Raw genomic sequence first — 21,911 nt, 5'->3', positions numbered from 1 at the left:
CCATGTAAGAGGGAGGTCAATGGCCTGTCGGGAAGCCTAAGTAAGGTTTAGTCAGTTTCAAGACAAATTTAAGACCTTTTGGGCAGCAGTCTTTCATTAACCTGGATCCAATGGCCAAAAGAGATTTCCCTGACTTTGCAGATGGTACTATTAATATCAATATTAGAGTGTATAAATGGAGACTTTGAGGAGAACAAGGACATTTCTTATTATCAGCAAAGAATGGAATGCTCCCCTTTCCCATTCCATGACTTATTATCATTCTCCTGTATTTTGTTTCTCATATAGAGGTTCTTTCCTATAATCTTGTAGTCTGTAAATTTCAGTGCCAGGAAATTAGGCTTATTTTGCATTTATCATTTTGTGGGTTATCCTAGCCACTTGAAAATTCTCTCCAAAGAGTGAACACTGTTCTTATCCCATCATTCAAGGGCATCCAAAGTTTCTTTCTCCAACATTTGACTGTATAACATAAGTAAATGGATGCCAATTTATGTGGCACAACTGTTAGTTTCAAGGCTGTATTCTAGCCTAGGGAGATATAAATTACCCATTTTGATTGGAAAGCATTAATGAATAATTCAAATTCCAGAGCTTCCAGTTTATAGTTCCTTAAGTGGGAAAGTTTAAATTAAAAATTGTTAGATTTTTTTAGCATTGTGTACACTCACACCCATTCACCTACACACAATGAATTCCTATTCCTAAAATAATGAAGATGACTAACAGTTCAGAGCAAAAGGAAAGTTACAGAAGCTGAATTTGAGTATGTCAAAGATTCCTCCATAATTATTTTTCAACGTTATTTGTGCATTTCCAAGGTAGGAAATTTTGCAGAGGATAGTATGTGGGAGTGATCTTTTCAGAGAAACATATAATAAAGCTCTCTACAGAATTAGAATATATAAATGATATTAATGAGAACAACTGTATGATATAGATCTCAGGTATTTCATAATTTTTATAGTTTTCAATTCAGAGTGAGGATAGTGCCTGTCTTAATGTGCTCTCTTGAAAAGGAGATTAGTGCAATTGCTAGACTCAAAGTTTAAAAGTGCCAATGTGGGAAGATCTATGTATGGATGATAAAGAATAATATCCTTAAAATATGATAATATGAATTGATGTATGCAAACTATATAATAATTATGTCACCTTATCACTTCAATTTTAGTTAATGACACAAAAACACTTTGTATTTTTGTTTCAGTTTTCCAAGTAGGCATCCAAAAACTGGAAGAACTTCTAATAGTCATATTCAGTTCCAAATTTGCCAACTGCATATAGTATGGAGTTGGAAATGTTCTGAGTTGTATATAAGAAATGGACATATAGGCACGGTAAAGGATTATGGGACATTTTGCAAAGTAATAAATGTTTTCAAGATTCCTCTTGGAGATCATCTGCCTTTTTTATTTATGAGATAGATACAACCACCTGTTTACTCATGCCTATAATCCAGGAAAATTCACAAAATTGCATTTCTCACCTTCTATTTTTTTGGCTTCTTTGAAGTGTTCAAACATATACAAAGATTCGTGACTATATTTTATCTCCTCTGTGTAAATTATTCTTTATTAAAATTTGTATATCATATATACATATACCTACAAATATCATATATACATATACATACAAATATCATATATACATATACATACATTTATATTTAATTATTTTCCAGTACTGGAAATTAATTACAAGGTCTTTCACATGCTAGGCAAGAACTCAAAAACTGAACAGCACCTCCATTGCATTTTCAATATTATTTTGAGACAAGGTGTTTTTATATTGTCCACACTGACCTCAAACTAGTGATCCTCCTGCCTTAGCCTCCCAAATAGCTGGGATTGCAGGCATGTGCTACTACCTCTATGTCCCACATAAATATTAATATAACAATGCATATATAAAGACTAGATAATAAAAATAGCAACCGTAAGAATAAGACATATCATTTCAAAAGCACTTGATGTAACTTGAATATAAAGTATCATAAGTAACAAATGCAGAAAATATCCTTATCTGTGTATTTTCAACAAGGCATTAGTAATACATATAGAGTCATAAGGAGATATATTTATTATCCTTGTATTACATTAAATTCAGTGCATTTAAAATTATCTTATATTTGTTTTGACTTCAGTAAAAATATGCATAGATTTTCTACAGAGTGGGACAAAAAGTGGGACACATCAAATGTATCAGTGCATAATTTTGAAGAATAACTTTAAGATCATCATAGTGAAAAAAAAAACAACATAAATTAGTAACCCTTAACTGTAAAAGAATGTAATTACAACAACCTAAGTAATAATAGATTTATAAGAACACATTAAATTTGAAGAAACTAATATATTTGTTCTCTAGGCTTATTCATTTGTTTCCTCTCATATTGTTATCTGGAATATTTTTTTCTATGATTTACCTTTGTCTCACCAGCCCATACAATGTTTGCATGTTTGCAACATTTGTATCACAGTTTAACTGAAAAATTAATAGTTATTACTTTATCTAAATTTTTATAATTTCTGAACATTTATCAGAAGCAGCAAAAAATAATGCTCCAGAATTTTTCAATGTTTATTGGCAAGTTGTATTGATATTTCCAATGTGTACCACTAATATAATGCATTCTAAAAATTAAAAAAAACATATAGTTTTGTATTGGATTTTCTTCTATGTGATTTAAATTTTAACATATTTGTAATTGTACTCTCATATTTCTGACTTAAGCTGGGGAAAAAGATGAAATCTTGTAGATAAATTTGAGTTTGTCATGTTATCAGTTATCACTACTAACAAGTCTCCCCAAATTACAATGCCTTAAATTTTAACAATGTAGTATTTTCTCAAAATTTTGTTTGGGTTTTGCTCATTTTGATTGGCTAGTTCAAATGGTTGTATCCAACTGTCAGTTTGATTAGACTGGAGCTTATAAGATGATGTCACTCATTTCATGATACGAGTTAGGGTGCCATGGGTATACATTGGCTAGACTGACTTTCTCTTTTTTTTTTTTTTGGTTAATGGGAATTGAATCCAGGGGCACTTTACCACTGAGCCACATCCCCAGATCCTTCTTATGTTTTATTTAGATACAGGGTCTGACTGAGTTGCTTAGGGTCTAGTTAAGTTGCTGAGGCTGCTTTGAACTTGTAACGTTCCTGTCTCAGCCTCTCAAGCTGTTGGGATTCCCAGTTGTGCCCCACGGTGCCCAGCTCTAGACTGTCTTTCTTTTAATGGCAATATCAAGATGACTTTCCAAAAGGCAAAGGACTTTTAAAGTACAGGCTTAGAACGTTCATAGTATCAGACAGTTATGGACATAAGTTCCATCCAAATTCACCACTAAAACTCGCCAAGCCACATTTCAAAAAGGTTTGTGTAGAGTGGAAGAATGAAGTGATATGACTTTTTCAAATAATTCATCACATTAAATTTTCCATGTAAAATGCATGTAGTCCCTCAAAAAATTCAAAGGGATCAGCAAATTACCTTTAGAATTTTAATTGTATAGTATTTATTTCACTGAGGTTTTTCTTTAACTAAAGAATTTAAATAAGCATAATTGGACTTTGTGTTATTCAGGTTTTCATTACTGTAACAAATTACCTGACATACTTAATGAAAGGAAAAATTTTATTTTGATGAACAATTTAATTGGCAAAATCTCATTCTGGGGAGTATATTGGGAGCACATTGCTGACATGTTGGCTGGGAAGTACAATGGAGACAAAGAGAGACATTCCTTTAACACAGAAGAGTGATTAAAAAATTAAAACAATCTACAATATATTTCAAAATGACTAGAAGATTATGTAATCTCCAATACAAAACTTAAAAATTAAATTGCTTAAGGATAGAATGCTTATGACTCTGACTCTGATATGATTATTACAAATTGCATACACGTATCAATTAACAACTGTATATCATAAGGATGTATAAATACTAAGCCCTAATGAAAAAGAAACTATGGTACAGTATACAACATATATTATTAAATTTTAAAAAATCAAGGAAATCTTGTCATTTGTGACAACAGGAATAGAACTGGAAATGGTTATGTGGCTAAGTGAAATAAGCCAGGCAAAGACCACACGATCTTACTAGTAGGTGAAATCTGAAAAATGTTGATCTCAGAGAAGTAGAATGGTGATTCTCAGAGGAAACATAAGGGTGAGGGGGAATGGGGACTGGTTGATGAATGGTACAAAGTTAGAGTTAGGTAAGGGCAAGAAGTTCTGTTGCCTCAAGGTAGTGTAGGGTGAGTGTAGATAGTGGCTATGTAGTGTGTATCTAAAAAGTTACAAGAAAGAATTTTTGCATGTTCTCACCATAACATTGAGATAAATGTTTGAGGAGACAGCTTTAATCTGATTCCACAATATACACATGTTTTGAAATATAATGTTACTCCATTGATCTGCATAACTTTCAGATTTCTTAGTATTAGTTTCAAAATAAATGCATTTTTTTTTAATTTTGAAAGCAAAAATTAAGGTATTATCATGACATTTAACTAAAATTTAAAAATCCGTGTATGTCTCTATGTGTTCTGGGTATGTGTATGCAAACATTTGTAAATTCCATAATAGAAAATTTCATTTGGATGAAGGAATAGAATATTAATATAAATTCAGTTTGAAAGCTTCTATCACTAAAATAAAAACATTAAATTTGCAAATAATATTTTAGATTTTGAAATAAATTAGGAAGTTATTTACATAATAAATGAATTGATTATTGAAAATTTTACAGAATTTCTGATAATGTACATGTTTTTTTCCATGAGACTAGATGGTTTGAGTCCATAAAAATATCTGGCTTTCAAAAATTCAAATAATTCCTTATTTTCATAAGAAAGCCTCAAAATACATAAATACAAATAGAGGAAACTAGATAAAATATATTGCATAAACAAAGTAAACTTTTTTCAAAAGATTTATTTATTCAGCCAGAATTTGTATATACTATTTAAGTGAAATTATTATTATTGGGTGATCAAAAGAAAACAGGTTTATATTTTATATTAAATGACAAAATAACATATTTGGTAACTCACTCATATATGTTGGACATTTACTATTTTGTGTTTTTAATGAAATGTTAGATTTTTCTTCCTAAGCAAAGGAAGCTAGGGAAAAATATATTTTCAAATAAGAAAGTATCACTATATTAAGAATCCTATTTAATATCACAAGGGATTTTTTAGAAATCTTATTTAATTCATTACTGACTGAGCACTAGATTAATTAGGAACACTTGCAGCTCTTGGATGATTCATAAGGAGCATCAAATCATCAGTTTCTAAATTGTGTAGCATAAGGCTTTCCTCAAGTGAAGAGACACTCTTGGCATTTGAAACATAATCCCGGTTTATATACTCAATTAAATATATTTGTTTGCTTTTTTATTATCTCTTTGTAAAGGAGGCTATCACTAATATAATCTTTTCTTAATCATTGTATATTACTGAAAGAACATAAAGCAAATAAGTTATTAGAGATACAAAAAGGCATTATGACATCTCTTTCTACATTGAAGTATACAGTGGGATTTTCCCCTTGTTACAACAGGGAAATAGAAGAGATGAAAAGTTAAAATGACAAAGCGTATTTTGAATTCTTTACTTTCTGTATGTAGAAAGTTAATATATTCAGCAACTTTAATAGAAAGGACATATCTAATAAAGTCTTCAGTAGAAATTTTATGTAAAGAAATCATGTCAAAATCACTCTAAGTTGTTTGTGTATCACACAAATATATACAACTAATTCTCATGTAAATTAATTAAAATGATCAAGTACTTCACAAATGAAATACTTAAGACTTTTATGTTGAAATTTGGAGCTGGACATAGGAAATTAATTTAATTTTCAACATAGTATTTAAAATTCATCAAGCCATAAGTTACAGAATAAGAAACTTCAAATATAAAATATCAGAAAAATTTTCCAGAAAATATGACAATCATTTCTTAAGTTGTTACACCTTTAGATAAATTGTGACTGTCATTCCTTATGATACTTATTTCTAGACATAAGTTCCTAACTCCAAGGAATTCGTCAAACATTATTCAATTTTTTTTATTGTTGTTGTTTAGTGTCTCTTCTATCAAATATGGCTTTCTAAGGTTTCCATCCTTCTTTAGCCCTAATAATTTCTTGGTTCCACAACTCAATGGAAGATTTTGATTTTCATTTGTAGTACTTATTTGTACATCAACTCAGTATTTGAAAAACAGTTCTTTAAATATTAAAATCAGAATCATATGAGGAAGACATCAAAAGTACAATTTTCAGGATACCTCCTAGGACTGCTCTTTTCAGAAAAAAAAGAGAAATCGCATATATTTAACATGAGTGATATAATATTTTGATATACCTATATACTATGAAGTGGATACCAAAATTAAGCTAACATATCCATCATTTTACCAAGTTCCCAATTTTTATTTTGTGCCTGAAACACCTAAGATCTACTCTGTTAGAAAATTTGGAGTGTACAGCATATTATTATCATCTTTAGTCAGCATGCTATATATTAGGTTCAAGAACTTATATCCTCTTTTAAACAAAATTAGTACCTATTGGCCAAGATCATCTTTCCCCCACATTAGCATCTCAAATCACAATCTTTAATCCCTTCTAATACAAGACTTATTTTGTTGTTGTTGTTGTTTGAGTTAGATTCCTCATATAAGTAAGATAAACCCATATTTGTCTTTCTTTTTTTGGTTTAATTGACTTAGTATCATATATTCCAGGCTCATCAAACAGACTAATCTACTCACACAATTTTGCAAAATTGACCAATTGTTAGAATACTGGTTTTTACTTTAACCTTCATAATCCCAAACCCTTTCCCTCTAAATTCTGACTTGCAACATCTATCTAAAATACATATATTATACAATACTTTGTTAGTTTATTCTCACTAGATGAAAGAATTGAGATATCATTTTGTTATTCATTAATTTAATAAAATAATAACATTATGGGGCAGAATATAGATACTATTAATATTTGATATATTTAAAACAAAACATATTACTTCAGTGAATGATAAGAAAATGGTTTCCATCTCAGGAGCTATTATTTTCATATTCACTGTAGAAGGCAATTTATTTTCTCTATAGAAAAATTAGAATTCTTTGCATTCTCAATAATTGCTCTGGATTGAGATGAAATATTATTGTAATTTTTATTTGCATTTCCCTGAATGCTAAGAATTCATTTATTTGTTGGCCATTTGTATTCCTTCCTAGGCAAGTATCTGTTTAGATTTGACCATTCATTAATTGGAGTGTGTGTGTGTGTGTGTGTGTGTGTGTGTGTGTGTGTGTGTTGTTAAGTTTTTCAAGTCCTTTATTTGCTTTCATATTAAGCCCCTGCTGGAAGAGTGGCTGACAAACATTTTCTCTCAGTCTCTAGGTTCTCTCTTCATGCTCACAATTGTCTCCTTTGCAGTGCAGAAGTTTTTTTTTGTTTGTTTGTTTTGTTTTGTTTTGTTTTTTAATTTGAGGCCATCTCAGTGATTCTTGGTTTTAATTCTTGAGGTTTAGAATTCTTATTAAGGCAGTCAATGCAAGCTTGAATATATAGGAATGTTGACCCTATGTTTTTTTCTAGCAGTTGAAGTTTTTCCAAGTCAGTTCCTAGCTCTTTGATTCACATCAAATTTACTTTTGTGCAGTGTGAAGAGCAGGGATCTAGTTTTATTCTTCTACATATAGATATCCAGTTTTGCAACCAACATAAGATTTTGGTGCCTTCCTTCTTTATTAGAGCACTATATTTATGAGGATTTTTCTCTGTGTCTTCTACTCAAATCCATTGGTTTTCATTTCTGTGTTGATGACAATAACATGCTATTTTGTTACTATAGCTCTATAATATAATTTTACATCAGGCATTGTGATCTCTCAAGCATCACTCTTAATGTTTAGTGTTGCATCCATTATGGGGCTTTTATTATTCTATATGTATTTTAAAACATATTTTCTATAAATGTGAAGAATGTCAACAAGAATAAAAATAAAATAAAAGTAAAATAAAAATACCAATAATTGCTGACAAGGAAGTGGGGAAAAATGTACTCTCATCCATTGGTGGTGGGAGTGCAAATAAGCAAAATACATTGAAAAGCAGATGGAGATTTCTAAAAAAGCCAGGACTGAAACCAACATATCATTCACCTATTCCACTTCTTGGTAGTTGTGCAAAAAATTTTAAATTAGGATTCTACAGTAATATACACTTACAGATGTATATAGCAGCAAAATTCATAGTAGACAAGTTATAGAACCAGCCTGGGTATCTGCCAATGAATGAGTGAAGAAATAAAATGTAGTGTACGTACACAATGGAGTTTTACTCAGCCATAAAGAAATATGACATTGTGTCATTTGCTGTTAAATGTATGGAACCTGAGAACATCATGCCAAGAAAAGTAAGCCAGACTCAAAAAGTCAAGAGTCAGATGTTTTCTTTCGTATTTGGAAGTTAAAAAAAAAATTAGTCAAATAAAAAGGGATCTTAGCAAATAGGAGGAAGAACAGTGGAGTTCAGAAATGTGGTCAATGGGAGGAGAAGAGGGTTAGGAAAGGAAGGAACTTCAAAACAAAATCGACAAAAGTATGCTCTGTGCATCTATAAATATATTAAAATGAATTCTACTTCAATGTGTAAATGTAAAGTATCAGCTAAAATAAATAAACAAATAAAAGGAAGACAAAAACAACAGAGCAAGGAGATCAGGGGAGGATGAAGGGAGTGAAAGAGGATCTAGTGAGGATTGAATGGAACAATATTGTAGGCATTTGTGAATATGTCAAAGTGAACCCCACTCTTATGCATCAAATTCACACACTAATAAAAACATAAAGATAAGGCTGGGGTTTTGGCTCAGTGGCAGACCACTTCCTAGCATGTGTGAGGCACCAGGTTTGATCCTCAGCACCACATATAAATAATAAATAAATAAATAAATAAATAAATGCACATCAACTACTAGAAAATATTTTACAAAAATAATTGTTTAAAAACAAAAACAAAATGAAAAGATTCTATTATTTAGTCTACTCTTTGAAGGACTTTATAACATTTTGAATAACATTTTAAATATTGGTAAATATAGTTTGACTTAAATTACCTTTGAAAAGAAACATATAAATATAAAGACATTTTTATAATTATATGTTACATTTAACACTGCTTCCTTTTCAAAGTGATTCTATGGTATCCCTAGACTTAATCGTTCAGCATTTCACAGTGTAAAAATGAACAACAGGCAAACAATATAAAACCATGGAAGAATGAATATTAAGGTCAAATCAATTTTCACATTAGTTGATATTTCTGTTGATTTTTTGTGTTTTTATTCTTGGCAACATTGTCATACAATATGAAATATTTCAGCTTTCCAACAGGTTTTGACTCTAGGGAATGATGTGGTAAAAATAATGTCTTAAAGTTTGTAGTCATCTCTAGCTAAGTGACTGTCTGAGAAAAATAACCAGATAATTTGGAAAAGAATGGACAAACACTGTCTCCATGTCCAAATGTATTAACCAAAGCCCAGTTATGCTAAAGATGTAGGATAAAATTAAGAGAACATTTCAAAATGATTACTCAATTGTTAGGATAAATGGGAAAGTATAGAATCAATTAGTGTTATTGGATAACGATATGCAAAAGAATAAGTTAAACTATAATTCACACCACATATACAAATTAATTCATCTCTATAGATGCAGAAAAAGCATTCGACAAAGTACAGCATCACTTTCTGTTCAAAACACTAGAAAAACTAGGGATAACAGGAACTTACCTCAACATTGTAAAAGCTATATATGCTAAGTTTCAGGCTAGCATCATTTTGAATGGAGAAAAACTGAAGGCATTCCCTCTAAAATCTGGAACAAGACAGGGATGCCCTCTCTCACCACTTCTATTCAATTTAGTCCTCAAAATACTAGCCAGAGCAATTAGACAGACAAAAGAAATTAAAGGCATAAAAATAGGAAAAGAAGAACTTAAATTATCACTATATGTGGATAATATGATAATATATCTAACAGACCCAAAAGGGTCTACAAACAAACTACTAGAGCTAATAAGGGAATTTAGCAAAGTGGCAGGATATAAAATCAACACGCATAAATCAAAGGCATTCCTGTATAACAACAACAAATCTTCTGAAATGGAAATGAGGACAACCACCCCATTCACAATATCCTCAAAAATAAAATAAAATAAAATACTTGGGAATCAACCTAACAAAAGAGGTGAAAAATTTATACAATGAAAACTACAGAACCCTAAAAAGAGAATTAGAAGATGGAAAAATATACCCTGTTCATGGATAGGAAGAACTAACACCATCAAAATGGTGATATTAACCAAAGTTCTCTATAGGTTTAATGCAATGCCAATCAAAATACCAATGACATTTCTTGTAGAAATAGATAAAGCAATCATGAAATTCATATGGAAAAACAAAGGACCCAGAATAGCAAAAGCAATTCTAAGCAGGAAGTGTGAATCAGGAGGTATAGCGATTCCAGATTTCAAACTATACTACAGAGCAATAGTAACAAAAACAGCATAGTACTGGTACCAAAACAGGCGGGTGGACCAATGGTACAGAATAGAGGACACAGAGACCAATCCACAAAATTACAACTTTCTTATATTTGATAAAGGGGCTAAAAGTATGCAATGGAGGAAGGATAGCATCCTCAACAAATGGTGCTGGGAAAACTGGAATCCAAAATGAAGCTGAATCCCTTTCTCTCGCCATGCACAAAAGTTAACTCAAAATGGATCAAAGAGCTTGATATCAAATCAGAGACTCTGCGCCTGATAGAAGAAAAAGTTGGCCCCGATCTACATATTGTGGGATCGGGCTCCAAATTCCTTAATAGGACACCCATAGCACAAGAGTTAATAACTAGAATCAACAAATGGAACTTACTTAAACTAAAAAGTTTTTTTCCTCAGCAAGAGAAACAATAAGAGAGGTAAATAGGGAGCCTACATCCTAGGAACAAGTTTTTACTCCTCACACCTCAGATAGAGCCCTAATATCCAGAGTATACAAAGAACTCAAAAAATTAAACAATAAAATAACAAATAACCCAATCAACAAATGGGCCAAAGACCTGAACAGACACTTCTCAGAGGACGACATACAATCAATCAACAAGTACATGAAAAAATGCTCACCATCTCTAGCAGTCAGAGAAATGCAAATCAAAACCACCCTAAGATACCATCTCACTCCAGTAAGATTAGCAGCCATTATGAAGTCAAACAACAAGTGCTGCAGAGGATGTGGGGAAAAGGGTACACTTGTACATTGCTGGTGGGACTGCAAATTGGTGCGGCCAGTTTGGAAAGCAGTATGGAGATTCTTGGGAAAGCTGGGAATGGAACCACCATTTGACCCAGCTATTCCCCTTCTCGGACTATTCCCTGAAGACCTTAAAAGAGCATACTACAGGGATACTGTCACATCGATGTTCATAGCAGCACAATTCACAATAGCTAGACTGTGGAACCAATTCAGATGCCCTTCAATAGATGAATGGATAAAAAAAATGTGGCATTTATACACAATGGAGTATTATGCAGCACTAAAAAATGACAAAATCATGGAATTTGCAGGGAAAGGATGACATTAGAGCAGATTATGCTAAGTGAAGTTAGCCAATCCCTAAAAAACAAATGCCAAATGTCTTCTTTGATATAATGAGAACAATTAAGAATAGAGCAGGGAGGAAGAGCAGGAGGAAAAGATCAACTTTAAACAGAGACATGAGGTGGGAGGGAAAGGGAGAGAAAAGGGAAATTGCATGGAAATGGAAGGAGACCCTCATTGATATACAAAATTACATATAAGAGAATTTGAGGGGGAAGGGAAAAAAACAAGAGAAAGAATTAAATTATAACAGATAGGGTAGAGAGAGAATATGGGAGAGAGGGGAGGGGGGATAGTAGAGGATAGGAAAGGTAGCAGAATACAACAGTTACTAATATGGCATTATGTAAAAATGTGGATGTGTAACCAATGTGATTCTGCAATCTGTATTTGGGGTAAAAATGGGAGCTCATAACACACTTTAATCAAATGTATGAAATATGATATGTCAAGAGTTTTATAATGTTTTGAATAACCAATAAAAAAAGAAAAAAAGGAAGTATTTCAGATATTTTTGTATCTGAGGTACAAGAAGCATTTTTTGAAGGATTGTAGTTAAGTTCCCCATTATTGGTCAGTTATATAATACTATGTGAATGAAACACAATTATTTTGAATTTCTGGAAACAGGAAGATAATATATTTAATCTTAGGATATTTGATCAGATCTTGGGAAAGGTTTATTTACTATAACAAAATATTTGCTTGGTGAAGCATACAGAAAATAGATCATTATTATTTATTTTATGTAGGCTCCTGTATCGTGAAATTTGTACTGGTATTTGTATTTAAAGATTTTTAAGAGGTAGAAAAAAATGTCCACGTGTTCCAGAACCTCTATACTAGATGCAATGTTTATGACATTCATTCTTTAATGTATTATGCAATACAAAATAAGTGGGATATGCAGTTTGGATTATTCATACACAATTCACCTAACATGGATGCTTTTGTACAGATTTCTTACCATTGCCAATATTTATCCATGATTTTTATTGCTATTATATCTCTAAGTTTTCTCCCCCATTTCCATTACTATCACCTTTAGTTGGTCTCTTAAAATATTTGTTTTTAAGATAGTATTAGTAATCAAACCCAGGGACACTCTTACAGTGCACTACACCCTAAGTGCTTTTTAGTTTTTGTTTTGAGACAGAAGCTGACTCAGTACCTGAGACTGATCTTGAACTGGCCTTGCTCCTGCCTCAGACTCCTGAGTCACTGAGATGACAGGTATGTACCATAATGCTTGGCTTTAATACTTTAACTTGTAAAACAGAGTCTACCTTAAAACCTTTGAAACATGGTAATCCTATACAGTTACTATTCCACTGTGAACCTCCAATGGCCTCCTATTTCACACAGGATGCATTTTAACATCTGATTGTGACCAGACAATTTGTATTCATTCAGCCCCTTTCTCTCTTTTGGTTTGACTTCTGTAACATGCCAAACTCTTTCCCCACTTTTGTTTTACATTTGTATTATTTTGCAATGTTGCTTACATCATTGCCTTCTTTAAATACCATGGGTCTCCTCAGTTCAAGTGCCACCACTTCAGAGAGACTTCCCCCTGTCTTCCACTCACTCTTTCTCAAAAAAAAAAAAAAAAGAAAGAAAAGAAAAAAATTTAAAAAATTACTACTACTTACAATTTAAATGATTTTGTATACCCATTGTGTGATGATAAACCCAACATTTTAGTTCAATATATGAACAAATGGATAAAAATAATAAAATTATGGACTTATTTTTTATCCAAAATGTAAAGCAATCATTTCTAAGATTGACAGTTTCTGAAATATCCACATTCAGTGATATATGCTTATACAGATAATACTTTAAAAAGTAGGCAATATTTTGGGTGTAACACCAATGGTTATTAGAAATTATGCCAGACTAGTGAAAGATAGATGTCTGCTTTAGTTGGTGCCTATAAAGAAGAGCATCAGATTTAGTTAATCCATGGGTAGTAAAATATTAAATAATTCAGAAGAAGAATAATTCAGAAGAATAATACCATAAGTACTGATATGAATAATGGGAAGTTTTTTCTTTCTTACTGTTTTCTCCTTCATTTGTCTCATAGTTCATTCTCCCTACTTTAGTTGTTTCTATGTGTCATTTTCTGAAGTTCCATCTGGATTTCTTACCACTTTCTCAACTTACCACTCTTCATTTTGGTGAATAAAACTTACGTATCAGTGGTCCTTCTCCTAGGGACACTACCACTGGGTTACTACTATCCCCTTTTACAAAAATTACTTTGAGGGACAGGTTTGTGGCTCAGTGGTACAGCACTTGCCTGGCATGTATGAGGCACTGGGTTCGACCTCCAGCACCACATAAAAATAAACAACAACAGCAATAAAAGCTTCCTTAAAAAAAATTTACTTTCAGACAGGTTCCTGAGGCTAGTCTCAAATTTGTGCAACTCCTGTCTCATCCTCCCATGTAGCTGGGATTACAGGTGTGCCCCATCATGATTGAAGCTTTTTCTGTCAGCACATGCCTTTTCAGTTTCTTGACTTTTTAAAAAAATCCATTAATTATTATTTTTTATTTATTTATTGACACTTTAACTCTACAGTTGATATTATCCTATGTGTTCCAGAAATACAACAATGTATTTTGGTCTTATAATTTCTCTGAGAAATATTTTTGACAGTTTGAAAGAAATAAGAACACAACAAATGGCTTTAAGAGATACCCTTTTTTTACAATCCAGATTCATTTTTTAATGCTTTAGGCCAAATTTCAAGTCCTTAACACCCCTCTCTAAAATGTAGGACCATCCTGCACATGCAACCTGATTTAACTAAAGATATGGAGCCCGCTGCTCTGGCGCATGCCTGTGATCCCAGCAGCTGGGAAAGCTGAGGCAGGAGTATCACAAGTTCAAAGCCAGTCTCAGCAAATGTGAGGTGCTAAGCAGCTCAGTGAGACCCTGTCTCTAAATAAAATACAAAATAGGGCTGGGATGTGGCTCAGTGGTTGAGTGCCTCTGAGTTCAATCTCGGATACCCATAAAATACATAAGTAAATAAATCAATGAAAAGATGAGGTCAGAAGGGAAAAGAGTGCTTAGAAAGGGTATTTTAGCTTTCAGCTCTGTTCATCTCTTCTTGCCTCTGGTTTTTGAAAATCAAGTAAAAAATAAAACAAATCTAATAAAAAGATGATCAAATAAAAAGTTATTTGAAAAAAAACTTGAGAAATGTTATAGATCTTGTATTCATCAAGACCAGAGACATTGATTTAATGTTTCTTAAGTCTGTGCATTGTTTTATTTTGATGAAACTACAGGAGGATTAACAAAATACTAACTCTATAATCTTAGACTTGGAAGAAGGATACACAATATAAGAACTGGCTGTGATGTATAATATGGAATAATTAGCTTGCATTATGATTATGAATAATGTTTGCTGTGAGCAATTGCTTTCAACATTTTCATTTAAAAATGTTTATCCTATAACCTTGGAAGGGGATTAAATTAAAAGGAATATTTTTAATCATTGCACATTTTAACTAAAACTTTAATTAAATAGGCTCTAATAGTTCACAGCCAATAGAGTTAGGAATAGTTCTTGAATATTATGTTTGTGTTTTTTCAATATAATGTTTTGCATAAAGATTCATGTCATTTTTGCTCCCAGGTAGGTAATTTTTCTTTGTTTATAAGGAGAATATAAAGTCTTTGTAAAAAAAAATAAATAAAAAGTTCAAAGTCACTGAATAGCAAATATGAAAGAAGCACATTAAAAAGTTTGAGCTGTTGAGATAAAATTCCAAGTGTTGATCTATTTATTCACTAATTCAGACAACATGCCAACCTATGAGAAACAGGTAACAGATACAAGCAAAATAAATTTCCTTTCTAGTTCAAACTGCTTCAGAGAAATATGATGAAAAAGTTAGTGATACCTGGATTACAACCTTAGTAAGATTAACTATACACACATACATATATGTATGTGTGTATATATGTACATATATTTAAAGAAAAATAGAAATAAATATAAAATAGAAATAAATATATGTATTAAAATATACATATAGAATTAGATATAAAATTAAAGCAATATTGAAATGGAAACTGACATGATAAAAAGTTTTGTTATTTTGAACTTCAGCAATGGGACTGCTGTTTCGTTTCTCCTATTAGCTGTTCATCAAATTTATGTTGGATCTTAATATTTTGCATATATAGTTGGAAAACATTACTCTTTTTATTGTATTTTAAAATACCCATAATTAGAAATAAGAAATAAAATTCAAAACATGGAAATGGGAATTCATATACGTAATATATTTAACAATACATCAGTATACACACTACATGTAAGTAACACTAATTATAAACAAACCATGTGTTTCTGATTTGATTAGCTTTGGGTTACATAGTATCTGTTAAGTGTGAATATCAATAAAATATTTTAATAATTTCTTGCAAATATGTTATATATGTTATATAAAAATAACTTCTTAAAAATCAGAACTCTTGGTAAAATCTTCATCTATTATAAAGTCAGTATTTTAACATGCTCTTATGTGACTATTTGTATATTGACAGAATTTGTTTATGCTATGTGACATAGTTAAAAAGTTTCAAAATATGATTACAAAGAAAAATATTCCTCATATTATAGAAGTGATTACATAAATATTACATAAATGTGATATGCTTAGATATTAAAATTATGTAAATTTTAACTTCATTAAAATTATGAATATTAGAAAAGTTTTGCAGGAGCAACATGATTTTATAGATTAGTATCAAAGAGGAAATATCAAGTATCATTTTGATATATATCTAAAAGTTTAGAAATAAAAGACCTACATATGACCATTTTATTCATTTCTAGAGTAAGTTCATCATTATCTGAATTATATTTCAAATGCTGAAATGCCAAGCATGCAGGAATGAGATAAAAGGATGATCCAACTTAGTTATTATCTGAGAAGTTGAAAGGAATTTGATTTAGTGACAGGATTGGAATAGAATACCATATAATGGTAGGATCCAAAATTAGTTTCTTGGAAATAAGGGTATTTTAAAAATATGTATTAAATAAGCTCAATCTTATTAAAACAGAGAGACATCCAAAATGTAGATGTAATGGAGGAACAGATTAGTAGATCCTGTTTTAAAATGGTCTTACATCAATTTAGAAAGTCAACTGAAAGACAGATGATAAGAGTAGAGAGGTGAATGAAAATCACAGATAATTAACATTTCTAATTATTTGTTGTCATACATGTAACAAACCACACACACACACACACACACACAATGCCTTTATTATTGATTATAATCATCAACACAGACAGTGTATATTAGAACAATTGTTTCCTTATTATAAAAATTAAAGTTGAAGTTCTGGGAAATTGACTATTGTCAGACTGCATTGCCCAAATCTTTCTTTCAATGCTAAACTAAAAGATTTTCTCATTCTTTATAAAGCTAAGTCATATATTCCCTGTATTTTAGGCATTTAAAATTTCAAAAAGTATATCCAAACACCTTACATAAGAGAAACATTTTGGTGAAGTATAAAATAAAATTAAAGAAGGAAATTATTTTTCAGAAATCAGTACTCCACTGGACAGGAGATATGAAAGTTGAAAATATGATTAAAATAAATAATCATTATAGGAATATCTCAGCATGTTCATTTTCTATGAGATGAATATAATAACAATAAATTTATTTTGGAACTTTTTTATTAATCACTCAATACCAATGTAAAATAATAGTAAAACACATTGTATTGTGTCTCATGCAAAAGGCTAGAAACAGTACATTTGGTTGACACGTGTTAAAAATAACTTTATTTTATTTATTTATATGTAGTGCTGAGGATGAAACCCAGTGCCTTACATGTGCTGGGAGAGCACTCTATCACTGAACCACAAACCCAACCCCAATGTGGTAGACATTTTTATTCTCAAATTATTTTTACAACAAGTTTGCTGATACTGATAATCAAATAGCTCATATTAACTTCATTTGATTAGTGTCAACAATTTAAAAGACATACATTATGACAGATATCTTACTGTCTCAAACCTATGTGCAATGTAATGGAATAATTATGAAGAAAACAGTGTATAGTATGAAAGCAATACTACATATGATATTATAAAATGATCTTCTTACATAAGTTCTTTGAAAATATAGATAACTATGATAATTTCCTGAGCAGAAAAGTTTTATTCTTTTCAGTTTTTTTTCTGTGTGTAGGAGTTCTCTCTCTCCCTCTCTCTCTCTCTCTCATTCTCTCCCTCTTTCATATTTTTTTTATGTCAAAGAACATCAGATAGGCTGTATATTCATGAACATAGAATTTGATAAATCTGATGGTGAGCTGTATAATAATTTTGTAAAAACTGAGTGGAAAAAATAATTGTATGAAAGCCAAAATTTAAATAGACATTTGTATTACTAGTTAGTAAAACTAAAATTTAATAAAAATGCCAATGGAGATATTATTGAAGAAAAATAGAAGCTGATGAGGAAAATAAATAAAAAGAATATTGTCAGAGTCATGTAAAATTGTTGAATTGTTTCATCATTTATTGTGTTTTTGTTTTAAGTCTACAAGTACTTTCTGGTTTTGAAAACATGATAAATATTTATTATCAAAACATTAATGAAAAGCGTATCCATGTAGGATGATGCTTACTAAATCTAAAATTATAAATTTGTGTGTACAGAAAAAGATAGAGCAAAGGTACAGATATTTGAAACTAAAGCCTTTCTTTGGATATAGTATTGAAAATTTGTGCTGACCAAAGAAGGAAAAAAAAAACACTGTATCAAAAAGGTAAGTCTAAGTCAAAATATATTAAATCATATTATAATGTAGGATATTTATGGAAATATCATTGTATCTAAATAAAAGCATTAAAGTTGGAGAACATACTTTTAAAATGTATGGTGTCTCATTGTTTGCTAACATTTTCATATTTGAACTTTATTTATAGACAATGCTGCAAGCTAGGCAGTATTATCATCATATTGAGTTTTCAATAAATTTCATTGAATTTTTGTTAATGCTCTGAAAATTGAAGATGCAGAAAAGGAAGAAAGGAATAAAGGAAGGGAAGGAGAAGGGAAAGAAGGAATGGAGGAAGGAAGGAAGGAAGGGAGCCGGGGATGGAGGGAGGAAATAGAATAATCCTGCTCTTTAGAAGCATGCACTCCAAATGCAGATGCACAAGTATTTATAAATTGCTTATACAAAGCTTTTATTTTAATTGCTATGGTTTGAATGCAGTTAAAATGATAAATTATTTGTGTAACTCATTTCATCCCCTCAAAATGATTTCATAATTTTTAAAATGACAATAATAACAATACCTACAAATAACATAACATTAAAATTTCTTAGATAAAATCAAGCAAGATCTGCAAGATTGTTAAAGAGAGAGCGAGAGAGAGAGAGAGAGAGAGAGAGAGAGGCAAAAAGAGAGCTGATAGAGGAGAACAACAAATGTCTTTTCTTCAGTGAAGAAATGCTTTCTTTTTGATAATTACAACTCTTGAAAATAAATATCTCAGCACTGACACTCTTCTCTCTCTCTCAGATCTCTGGCTTATGACTAAACAAGACCTGAAACTCAAGAGGAAAGGGACTGATCAAATAATCTTCAGAGGACATGCTCCTGAGAATTACATGGAGATCTCTGGAGAAATGATCCACAGGAGCAATAAGGGAATACTGTCACTTCATTAAGTGTTATGGTTGTGGTGAGGTAAAGATAGGAAAGTCAATCAGATCAATATCAAACTGATATGTAAAAGTTTAATCAATGCAATTTCTTAAATACTGTGTCTATGTAAATGACTAAAACCTCCAAGGAAAGTTTTCAGGAGACACTTTCAGGGCACATTGAGGAATTACCTATAGCCAATTTACCTGGATTCCTTCTTCACATATGTTCCTAGCTACTGCCCATGAAGTTCAACTTCATCTTTTGTTTGAAGGGCAAATTCTATTGGCTCAAGCAACATTGCCAAAAACTCTGTAGATGACTGTAGCTTTTGAAATAAAAGATGTAATATTTCCTGTAGGAAAAGTTTCCTTAAAAAATAAGGGGGAATGGTAGAGGGCAGATCACTTGTACCATTGGCCCCGATGATTCTTGGATTTTCAGATCAGATCTAGAAATACACTCTGGTTTTCCAGGCTACCAGATTGAAGAGGCAGATCATAGAATTTCTCAAATGCCATGATCACATTAACTAATTCTGTCATTATAGATATTTATTCAAATATGAAATAATGTACTGATATTACCATTAATTTATCTATTTATCTAAATTCATTCATTCATTTATCTACTTATCCACCATACTCTCAGTTATTTCTCTGGATATTCTTGAATAATATACTAGCCTACAAAGTAACTAAAAATGTGATTTTAAAAATCTGATCCAAGTTACAGATACAGATATCTTTGGGAACACTTGTTTATGCACTATATTCTTTGAAATCATGAATATTAAAAAACATATTGTACTTAGGAAATAAAAAATGAGTTATAACAATATGCAAAGAAAAACACACAGGGAGTGACAGAAATAGAACTTCTATTTACCGAGATTGAGGATAGTATAGAAGTTTCCTAAAAAGTTGACACCTGACTTTGACACCTCCAACCCCTACTACCATCAATTATTACCTTCACAACACTGATAAACACTCCAAAATGCATTGCAGAAAATCTGGAAAAGCTCAGCAAGAAAGTTGTCATAAATTGAATTTCTTGATTAAAATGGAGTGAATCAGGCAACAAGGGGCCGAGTTCCCTGTGAATGGAAAGCAAGGAATACAACCCCCATCAGTATTATTACAACTTACAGAACAGATTAAGATAACAACTAATAAATGTGCTTATTAATATTTTGACTACTAACATCTGTAAAATTCTTCTGGCTTGTAGATGCACATATACACACACACATATCATTTTTACATATACACACATACAGAAACACAAATGTATGTATTATATATTATATACAGTTGTTCCTTGAAGTATAAATGTAATACAACACAAAAAAATTCAACATATGCCAAAAATATTGTAAGTTAGAATGTATTTAACACTTTCACAAACTTAGCACAAATTGAAATGTCATAAGTTGGATCAGGAGCCATATCTACCTGCATGTATATACATATGTTTATATTTGTAACTATATATGCATATGTGCATGATAAAAACAATGGCTATATTATATAATTTATTCAAGATGTTTTCAGACAAAATTGTTATTGCTAAATATTAGTTCTGCTACAAATGAAAATTTTATTAAAATTAAATTTAGAAGCTTAAGAACAAGTAATTAACTTAGTTTACCCTAAATATAACTACATGTCTTAGCTATTAATTTAAAATTATTCTTTATGAAAAACCATTGAAGCCCTCAGGCAAATATTAACAATGCTAATTTCTAAAATATTTTCTTACATTAACCATAAACTAGTGCTTGTCTTATTTCTGTCCCATGTTATATCCATGCTAATGCATAACAGAATAAATTATTATCTATTTCATAGTTTTTAATATGAAATTGCTGATAGTTGCTAAAAGCCTTTGTTGTAGCATTTCAGAGAATAAATTGAGGATTAAGTGTATGAATATCTTTTCTTTTTTTACATCAAGTAGATCTTTACTTACCATTTTTTCAAAGAATATTTTAACTATAGGAAGTTAAGAGAAGTTTTTCATACTACTTCTATCATTTGTCTATTATTTTTAGAAGTATATATTTTTATACTGTAACAATCTTTGAGCATTATATTTAATAACATAAGAAATTGGTATTTTAGGATCATGAGTGTTCTTAAACTTGTGACACAAGGCTAAATACTTATCTTGATATCTCCATTAGGAAAATATTTAAAACTGTACCTTTCAAGAATAATTTTACGGACCCTTGGGCCGAGCACGGGTTCTCAGAAGGGGAAGGAAGCGGTACAGTCCCATCCCCCACAGCGGACACTCCGCCGAGGCAGTCAGCGGCCACCATCTGGGAAAGCTGAAGGATACACCGCCACTATCCTTCAGAGTGCGACATCAAAACAGGTCGGTGTCATTCAGCTCACCCCCCAGACAGCGGGAATTCGCATAAAATCTCTCCTAGGCTTGCCGGGAGAGGGAGTATCAAGCTGAGCCTCCATACAGAC

This window comes from Urocitellus parryii, chromosome 1, assembly GCF_045843805.1.
Source record: "Urocitellus parryii isolate mUroPar1 chromosome 1, mUroPar1.hap1, whole genome shotgun sequence".
NCBI lineage: Eukaryota > Metazoa > Chordata > Mammalia > Rodentia > Sciuridae > Urocitellus > Urocitellus parryii.
The sequence above is the reverse complement of the archived record's forward strand: the minus strand, read 5'-3'. Positions refer to the sequence as shown.